This window comes from Dromiciops gliroides, chromosome X, assembly GCF_019393635.1.
Source record: "Dromiciops gliroides isolate mDroGli1 chromosome X, mDroGli1.pri, whole genome shotgun sequence".
NCBI classification, from domain to species: Eukaryota; Metazoa; Chordata; class Mammalia; order Microbiotheria; family Microbiotheriidae; genus Dromiciops; species Dromiciops gliroides.
The window spans coordinates 42,535,684-42,546,331 of NC_057867.1; the positions used below are offsets into that span (position 1 = coordinate 42,535,684).

A 10,648-nucleotide genomic window follows, 5' to 3' on the forward strand; every position below is an offset into this window, starting at 1 on the left:
TTGTTAGGGTTTTTGGCATTTAGTGGAAATGTGATTGAGTGTGAAAAATCCCTCAATTACTTTAGGAAAGCACTTCTTAATAATAATAAGCATGGCTGACATTTGGTTGATAGAGTGCTGTGAATATATGATCTTATGGATCCTCATAACAATGCAGTGAGGTACATAATGGAGATATTTTAGGTCCCATTTTACCAAAGAGGAAACAGGCTGACAGAAGAAAATGACTTGCCCCAGCCCACAAATCTAGAATTAGAGCCACCCATGAATGGGAATGTAGGTTTTCTGGGATCTGATCCAAAGATCTGTTGGTCTTTCCACCATATCATGGCTACCTGCTTAAGGAAGGTCTCTACAACCAAATGCTTCTAAACCATATTCTAATATTTGATTCAAAACATTCATTGTATCAATACAACTATACCTGAAGTTGGTCTAACATGAATTGATTTCCTACATGTGCTTATTGAAATACAGGAGATTTGATTTCTGGAATATATCAGTTTGATGACGCAGAGAATTTCCTCATCAAAAGCTAGCATTTCTCTTTAGAGTGGACTTTATTTTTTTTTCTTAAGGTTGACTTCTTTTCACTGATTTTGGAAGTTTTTCTATTTCTCCAGATGTGGGTTAATTCTAACTTCCACTGCAAAAGTCCAAACTAGCTGTGCTCATGGGCATGCACAGTCAAGAAGAAATGTTAAGACCCTGCTCCTGCCAATGAAATCCAAAGGTCTTTACAAAGAGAAACGGTGAATCCCAAAGAGTTTGATTTCTGACACTAACTGTGGTTCCATTGGTTGACATTAGCATGCTACTACCTATAGTTCATATTTCAAGTCTCAGTTTGTGGAACTGAGGGCATTATTTTTAAAATCCCCTCAAACACACTGTAAATTGGGCAGTCCTAGGCCACTGTAAACAGGAGGTGTTGTTTACAGCTGTTTAGATCCACTAAATATCTGTGGATTTGCTTCCTCAGCTAGCATGGGAACTTGCTGGCTATAACTCCCTGCCTTGTTCAATAACTTCCAGTAATTATCAGGAAGAAAATGCAATAAATTTATGTAATAGACTGCCCCTTTGCTATAATATACAATCAAGGGCGATCAATGCTTCTTACAATAAGGAGAAGAATTACAACTGTGTTTTATTTTATAGCTTCAGTAATACAGCTTTGGAAACCACCAGAGGGCGTAGAGTTAAACTTCATCCCTGTAAAACATAGCCTAGGGCTGACATTTTACAAAGTAGCAGCACAACTAGAGGTTGTGTACTCTTGAGCAGACTGGTTTATTTGTTCACCCATCCAGCAAGAGTAAGGCGGGACTGGGTGTAGTGTTCCTCTTTTAGCTCCTGTGCCTGGAATAAATGAAACGCTCTCAGAATGTAATAAATAACAATCAAGTCTAACCTTTGGCCACATCATTACCAAAAATGGGATGATAGACATAGCTGATAACGGAACCACCAATGTTGCACTTCCCCACAATCACTTGCTCATTACAAAGTTAGACTTGTCACGGTTTTAAAAATATACTTTTATTGAGGCTTAAATCAAAGGGCATTTTTTGAGGCCTGCCTAGTTATGCTTAAAGTATAATTACACGCTACATATCTTGGTAAGTAAATGAAAGCCTTTTCTTGGTTATTTGTTATAAATTTCTTTTTTGCCTGTAGCTAAGTGAAGGCCAGGCCTCTAAAGTGTTTCAAGTATAATGCACAGTGAATATAAAACAGTCCATTAATTGGGATAATAGGTCCCAGCATGTAATTGCATTTCTTAGGTACTATGGATAGCAACAGAGTGAAATGGTATTTATTTATTCAAGGTTGTTAGTCATCCCTGGATAACTTTATTTGTCCACTGATGCTTAAATAAATGTATCATCTATCAGTAGAAATATTTATGAAGAAATTTATAACAAAAATCATTATTGCATCTCAAATTATGAAAGGAAACAGTATATAAAAGTTACTGAGGAATGCTACAATAAAGTCCCACCAATGTTGGAGGTTACTTGTGTTGATTGTGGTGGACAGTAAAACACTGTGGGACTTCAAGGATAAATGTGAAAGCTATAAGATTACTGTCTGTTACTCAGTGCCTTTCCATTCAACAAAATGTGTGCAGACAGGAAACAAATTCCATGGGCAATTTCCAGCCACCTGTTCTTGTGTTGCCTTTCAAGGCTAGAAGAACGCATCAAGAGACAAACTGTCAACACGTTATGAATCTGTGCTATTTCTAGATTGGTATGTAAGATGGAAAGACATAATAAGTTGAGCATTATTCTCCTCTATAGTTGCCTGGCTTCAAGTCATAGAACACAAAGTCCTAAGAATTGGAAATGAGTATCACTCAGGAAATAATGGAGAGGCATGTGGTGGGTGCAGGGATGTGCTGGAGGCAGCTCAAACCAGCTGTTAAAATTTCAGTGTGAGTATTTGTTCTTTCGAAATAGGAAATGTTACAAACCAGGGCTTGATTTATCGATTGTTTTGCTGATCATCCAGACTTAAGAAAGTGATGGAGAAATTATTAACAATGCAGATTAAATTCAAAAGTGTGTAGTGTCTACATTTTTTCCTTTGGAGATTCAATCGTTAAACATTTACAAGCATATCCCTGGGTATGTGTGACTAGGCTGCTACACCGAAGAAATAAGGCTCTATAAAGTATAGGAATAAAGGATGTCACTGAAGAAATGGAGATTTGAAAAAGAAGAGGCACAGGACACATACAGAACAGAAAAACAACCAAGTGATAGAGTAAGTAGCGCCATGGTATCCTTGCAATGGCAAGAGAAAATAAGGATGAGGAGCTAACAATAAAACAACAAGCTTGTATTAGGCACCTACTATATGCCAGACACTGTGCTAAGTACTGGGGATACAGAGACAATGGTGAAACAGTCTTTGCCCTCCAAGAGCTCGTTTTGTATTGGGGAAGACAATAAATACTTATATAAGTATGAACAAAATAAAGATGTCAGCCAAGAAAAAAAAAAGAAAATTAGCATGGCTCCTAGTATGTTGAATGGATGCCATGGGAAGCCACAGGCAAAGGGAGGACATGGGAAAGAATCACAGCGGGTGGGCAGCCAGAAAGAAGTTGTGGTTTGTACAACTAGAAGGAACAGTCACATGGTTGAGATCACAGGTCCCTTGGAGTAGAGTATCCTCCATTAAAATCCTCCTCTGGTGATTGATCATAGTATGGATGCCTGAAGCTCCAGCATGTCCTTCCCAGCTCGAAAGGTTTATATACAGCCTCCATGATGGACTGCCATTCGAAGGACTAGCCTAGCTAAAGCAAGAAATGTTCATCACCACTGCTTCTTCAGTCTGATGAAATCTGGTCACAACCATTCTCAATGTCTACCTATTAAGTTACAAAGGGCTTACAATCAGCACTGGTGGTGCCCATACCAATCGGATTACAGATCTTTGGAGCGCTGCAGGATAAGCTTATGATCATAAGGGTGTTTTCTTTAGTTTTCATCAACTTGAGCACTGCAGATTTCTAAGAATACTTTAAAAAATGTGTCCCATTTCATCTCTTTGGAACAATTTAGATGGCTCTAAAATTAGAATAGAGAAAAAAGTACTCTTGAGAGAAGAGGGAAATTACAGAGCTCAAAGGGACGGCATATAATATTTCTGTACTATTCTGTATCTCCAGAAAAACAGGACCATATATTGCCCTTCCCTCTACAGAGTGTCTTTTATGTCCCCATTCATTTCACTGATCACAGAGTTCTCATAACAGATATTCACTGTTAAGCATACAGCTCTGTTTGCTGACTTGGGCAAGTCTTTGCTACTCTGAATATTTGCACTGGATGCTAACGGTTACCCCAGGCTAGTTTGTCACCCACATTTTATAATTCCTCTGTACAGGTTTTCACATATATGACATATCACAGGAGAGAGGAGGAAGGTGGTGCAATGGCGAGAGAGCTGCTATGAAGTCAGGAACAGCTGGATTCAGGTCCTGCTTCAGACAAATACTAGTAGTGACCACTTAATGTCTCAGTGCCTCAGGCAACTCTCTACAGACCTGCTGTCAATGGGTAGCGTGCTGTGGGGAGTTTCCACACTGGGAGCTCCCCATCCACATGAAATCACAGGTCTGAACTAACAACAAAATACATATCACATGTTAGATCTACTTAGCTTTGGAACTGTTTTTGAAAAGAGGCATTAAGCAAGCATTTCTGATCCATGCCCTGATTTCAAATCTGTTCCTACTGGGCAAAGTATATTAGGTCTTTCAAAAATCGTCAATGAGTTCACCAAGATATCAGCCTCCGAGCCCCTCAAGAGCCAGAATAATGTTTTGAGCGTTTTTACCTATTCAGTGGTAAATCCCCTATTACATACAACTAAGCCCATGTACTAAGATTCTGCTGGAGAAAAGTGAGGTACACAGATATGCTTTGCTTTAGAAAGGGGCAGATCTATTTATTCTCTAGGTTTTACTAGAAATAAAAACTCCATTAGGAAAAATGGTCATTGAAGAGACTGCTGTACACATTGTAAATGAAGAAGGGAAAAAACCAAACTAATTGAGCTCTAGGTCATCAACACTGAAACTGAATGAGGGTTGTCAGCTTTAGAATTATTGTATCATTTCATGCCTTTCAAATCCCATCCATCCTGGCATTAGTATCAAACCTATTAAAGTGATAATCTCATAGACAAACCTATTCAAAAGGAATCTCTAATTTACTGATTCCACCGATTCAACTTAACTCAATTAACCATTAAGAGGAGCCTACTATGCGCCAGGCACTGTACTTGGCTCTGGTTACCAGGGCAAAAAGATAGTAGCCTCTCCTGTGAATGAACTTTGAATTCTGTACGAGTTATGACATCTACGACATACAGTGCCCTGGCCTTTGAATGACAAGACCCGGTACAAATCTCAGCTAGCTCACTTATTAGCTATTGACTATGGGCCTTACTGGATTTCAGTGGATGATCTCAAAGAAAGAACTTCCACTCTCTCTGTTCAATAAATAGAACACAATATGCAATGAGAAAGGTACACAGCAGCCAAAGAACCATTAAAATTTGAGGAGGGATCATGTCATTCAGCAAGAATAATCACAGAAGCAGATATTTATGGAACACTTTAAGGTTTGCAAAGCATTATACATACATGACTTCATGTGAATGTCATATAATAATTACAATATGAATACTACTAGCACTCTATATTTCTATCTAATACACACACACAAAATATATATACATACACACATACATGCAAATATATAAGATATATAGAAAATCACTTGAAGTTTTTCAAGGCACTTTGCAATCATTATTTCATTTTATCCTCAAAGCAACAGTAGGTGCTATTATTGTATCCATTTTATAGATGAGGAAAACAAAGCACAGAGATATTAAGTGGCTTGCCCAAGGTCACTCAATTTGTAAGTGTTTGAGACCACATCTGAACTCAATTCTTCGTGACTCCAGACCCAGTGTTCTATCCACCATGCTACCTAGCTGCCTTATAAAAAAGAATAAAATGACTAGCCTCCATTTAAACTATACATACAATATTAGAAGTGGGCTGATCCTCATTCTATCTACTGTAGCATGTTGCCTCTCCAGGTAGAAAATGTGGAACCTGAACTCAGCCTTGAAGGCCAAGATACAGAGGCAACCATTTCAGAGCAGGGGAGAGCACTGGAAACTTTCAAAAATAAAATATGGATAACTATAATCCATGCTTTAAAGCACAAATGTGCCAGAAGCCATTTAAAGTAAGTACTAAACTAAACATTTCTAGCTTGTGAGAGAAATGGCCAAACTGGTATAATTCCCCATCCTACCCTCTCATGCCCTTGGAAATCTTCTTCCCACCCTAAGACAAGTTTTAGGAACACTTAAAGGAATCTTGAACATGGCAAATGTTTGTAAATTCTGAAGCATTATAGATTATCTACTATTTTCATTATTATCTACATAAGTAGGAAGTTTGAAGGGCTGAAGAGTGCTGACAGCATACACAGAGAGGAGGATATGGATGCTAGAAATGGCATGGATACTGTGTCAAAACAAGTTGGCATGGGGCAGCTAGGTGGTGCAGTGAATAAACCACCTGCCCTGGATTCAGGAGGACGTGAGTTCAAAGCCAGCCTCAGACACTTGACACTTACTATCTGTGTGACCCTGGGCAAGTCACTTAACCCTCATTGCCTCCAAAACAAAACAAAACAAAACAAAACGACAAAAAACCCAAAAAACTTGGCAACTCGTATGTATTTGAGAAGGAAGAAGAGTAAAATGTGACTCCACAATTTTGAGTCTGGGTAACTGTGGAAATGCTCAACAGAGACAAGAAAATTAGAAGGAATGTGGACTTTAGGATGGTGGAAATGATTTCATTTTCGGCATGCTGAATTTAGTGCGTTGGTGGGATACAGCCAGAAAGTAGACAGAAAAATTGAGACTAGAGTGCAGGAGAAATATCTGGGCGTTAGATACAAGATTTGGTTATCATTTATACTGAGGTGGTAACTGAAGTCAAGGGAATCTCCCAGAGTATAGAGAATCTCCCAGAGTATAGAGAATGGAAAAAAATGTCATCGGGGCTGTGAATGCCAAAGAAAATATGACCATTCTACTGTAATACTGGATGTAAAAAAATGTGTATGATTTGAGAGAGGAAAATGGACACCTTTGAAAGGTGAGTTCATCAATAACACAGCATAATGATATCATCAACTCAAAGATGATGGATGTTTCATACTTTGGTCCACATTTCTCTTTCTAGTCAGAAAGAAGACATTATGTTTGTAATATGAAGTCCTTTCAACTTCCTGATCAGCATAAGGTATTGTGAAGAAGCTTCAGGATACACAGTTTTTATAATGACACAACGTTTTTACTTTTCCAAAATTCAGTCTGGAATATGGGTTCTTAATATGAATTTATGATTAACAGAAGGTGATCCTGATGGATATTTTCATGGCTGAAGATAAAATGATCAAAGTATGATGCTCTTAAGGCTTATAACAGTGCACTGAAGAAACTCTCCAAGAGCAAAGTGTATCTCTTCCCATCCCTCCTTAAGAGAAAACAAGATTTTTCGTTGCCTTGTCAACATTTTAAAAACCAATTATTTAATAAGCATTTATTAGGTGTCTATTATATGCAAGATGCTGGGGATACAAAGACAAAAATGAAAGTTCCTGTCCTCCAGGTTTCCCACACATTGCCTATTCAGAGAAGGAGTTCTTTGTACACATTAAGCTTTCATTTCCAACCCAATATTTTCTTTTCTTTCTGTTCCTAGAGTAAAGTCAGACACTTCTTGTGAAGCCTAAAACAATTCTTAAACACACAAACAAGTCATAGAAACAACTGGTGCCTTAATTTCATAAAATCATAACCTTCTGAAGATGACAGAAATCTTGGAGACCACCTAGTCTAATTTCCTCATTTTATAGAAAAAAATGGGGCCCAGAAAGAGAGGCTATAATTTCAATGTGTTCTGAGCAATACCTATCAGGAAAAATAGACTAAATAAACATTTAAGTTAAAATTAGGCATTTGTTTGAAAAAGGAAATTTTTTCAGATATCGCCACCCCCAACTTTGACCATTAATTCCCAGCCCTAATTTAAGTCTTTGTTGTTGTTCAGTCATTTCACAACTTCATGACACAGTAGACCTCTGTCTGTGTGGTGTTCTTGGCAAAGATACTGGAGTGGCTTGCCATTTCCTTTTCCAGTGGCAAACAAAGGTTAAGTGACTTGCCCAAGGTAACACAGCTAAGGAAGTTTCTGAGGCTGGCTTCCTTACTCCAAGCCCAGCACTTTATCCTCTGGGCTATCTTGCTGCCAATTATGTTTGTATTCATCTTCACTTATGGACTTACATTACTATTTTCCTGTCATCATTGTCCCTAAAACTACACTAACTTTTACTGACAGCACCTACTTTCCAGCTCCTTTCTCAGTTTGCCACATTACCAACTTCTGATGCAAGAAGGAAAATACCTTACGACAGTAATACACTCCTCCCCCTTCACAAATCAACAGAGTATAGATCACTGTAACTTCTTAACTGCTTGGCTAACAGTATTCAGAGACAAATAGATATTAATTTTAAACTTTTATCAGGGAATGATTTTCAGTTTTCTAGGAAACTGCTAATAATATCAAATGTTTGCATAATACATTTATATTTTATCATTCCAAAGCTGGACTTTGCCATATTTTTTTAAAAAATCTATCTGTTGATGGTAAAGCACTGATACTATTTTGCTGATTATTGAACTCATAATAGGAAATGTTTTCACTTATTATTAGGTATAAAAATAGCAATGGTCTGAGCTGAAGTTACTGCTTGTTCATTACAATTCAATCTTGAAATCTTTGCAAAATATGACTTTTTTAAAAACTTTCTTCTCTTTCATTTTAATAAAGTACTATCCAATTTAGAAAGTGCACAGTATGTCAAATGATTTTTCTGCATCCTAGTATTATACTCTACTCCTTGAGTATGAACAATCTCTGCTCTTCTTCATAGATGCTGACTTTGCCTCATGCTTTATATTTTTATAACAGTTACATGTTAGACATAAGAATAATAATATTCTGTAATACCTGAGCATTACCTTGGGGACGGAAGGGGAGGGAATGTGCTTCTACCTATGATTTCTTTGGTATACAGAACTCTCCCTGGGAAATTCCCTCCATGGATAATGAAACTTCAAGTGCTCCACCTCAAGAGCAGGTGTTGTTCTGGGGCACTGAGAAGTTAAATTACTTACTCAGAGTCACATAGCTAGTACATACTAGCTATATAAGAGGTGGGCTTGGAACCCAAGTCTTTCTGATTATGAGTTTGGCCCTCTATCCACTATCCCATACTGCTTCAACAAGCTTTTTAAATCTCTCTCAAGCAGCTGTTTTATCCTTAAACAATTTTATAAGATAAATAGATCATTTTACACATAAAGAAATCAAGGCAGAGAGGGTTTACATAAATTCACATAGCTAATGAGTAGCTAGAAAGAGAATTCAAGTAATCTGACTCGCAGCATCCCCTACAAGCAAATACTCATGTTTGCCAAGAATTATGATCAAGGAAAAATGGGGATACATTTAATACAAAATTTGTTAAAGCCTTGAGAACAGAAGTGTAAACACAAGTGCAATCTATGAATGTTCTACTAGTCTGCATCTATTATAAATATCAGGTACAGTTTATTCACAGATTAAAATAACACCCCAACCTCTTCAGGTATCCTGAACACTGGCATGGCCCTCTGAATCTAGCATGGGGTTGTATCAAGACTGGGGAAACAGGTGCAATTTCCCAGAAGGCAAGTATACATGGTCCCAGTTGACATGAGCACAACATATGAATTTTAAAATATGATTTGATGTATAAAAATATATTAATTGGACAAACTTCTTAAGAAGGGATTTCTAGTGCCTAGCACAGTAGCTTCTGCATAGTAGGGGCTTCAATAAAGATTTCTGAATGAATTTTGGCATAAAATGAGCTACACATATAGTAGGAGAGTTTTGTTTAGCTGGATGGACAAGACTACTTATTCAAGACTGTTTCCCAAGGGACAATTAAGAGAGAGGAAGAAGGAGCACAATGAGCAGTGAATGTCAACCTGGAAATACTCCAAATAATTGAATTTGTAAGTAAACATTACGGTACCTTGATCCAGCTCATATGAAATGGAAAGATGTATACTATTCTCTCTCTCTTCTTTTTCCTAATTACTATATTTGGAACAAGCGTAGTAGAGCTTGAGGTTGGGTAAAGATCTTCTCTTGGAGAATGCTGAAACAAACAAAAACCAATATTGTTACATTGCTATCTCCCATACATCTAAAGAAAAATTTTCCCTCCAAACTGATAATCATAGATTGTTATATGGCTGCAATTCATGGTATGCCATAATCCCCAAATAATCCTACTTGTAAGTGACCTAAAGATCAACTGAGAGATATATGAGAATTCTGAGTGTATAACCAGCAATGACTTAGCCACATGGGATGTAAAATCCAGAAGAACAACTATAAAGGAAGTGGCTTCATTATGTCGTAAGAGTGAGGGAACAAAAAGCCAGATACCTGTACAGCCTTAAAGACTCAGATAAAAGCCTCCAGAACAGTATGTAAACCATCTGTGGGAAGACAGAGATGTGAGCACTGCATAATCTTATGGTGTAAATGAGTCATGATTTGCACCATTAAAGTATTGATTGCCATTTTCTAGACATGGACTCACGCAATAGGCCACGGGAAGAATATGGGCTATAACCCACTTTTCTACAACGTCTCCCCAAAGACATAGGCCTCATAAGTGTGATCCAAATTCAAGACAGTTTGACTGTAAAGCTATCTGTAAAGCTAACTAAAGAGATAGAAAATGGACCCCATCAATGACGCTATTCAAAAGCTATGTTATAGTAGACGACATAGTATTAGGGTCAATCATACACACTCAGGTCTGCCCATCATCTGCTCTAAAGTGAAGAGCAAATGTCTGTTAGAGGCTTGATACACATTTTCTATGTTACCTCAGTTGTCCCGTTTAAAAAAAATACACCCTTCTAAACCCATGTTTCAGTCATGATTTCCAACTGAATAATGCCTCTG

At 37.6% G+C, this 10,648-nt stretch overlaps 1 protein-coding gene across 1 annotated transcript in view; it reads right to left on the reverse strand.

Moving 5' to 3' along the window:
- Positions 1-9,751, reverse strand: part of TENM1 (teneurin transmembrane protein 1) — an 895,908-nt gene extending 886,157 nt beyond the window's left edge. The window contains exon 1 of the mRNA XM_043974016.1: positions 9,702-9,751. The gene's annotated coding sequence lies outside the window, so the exon portion shown is untranslated. The remainder of the gene's footprint in view (positions 1-9,701) is intronic.
- Positions 9,752-10,648: the final 897 nt, after the last annotated feature.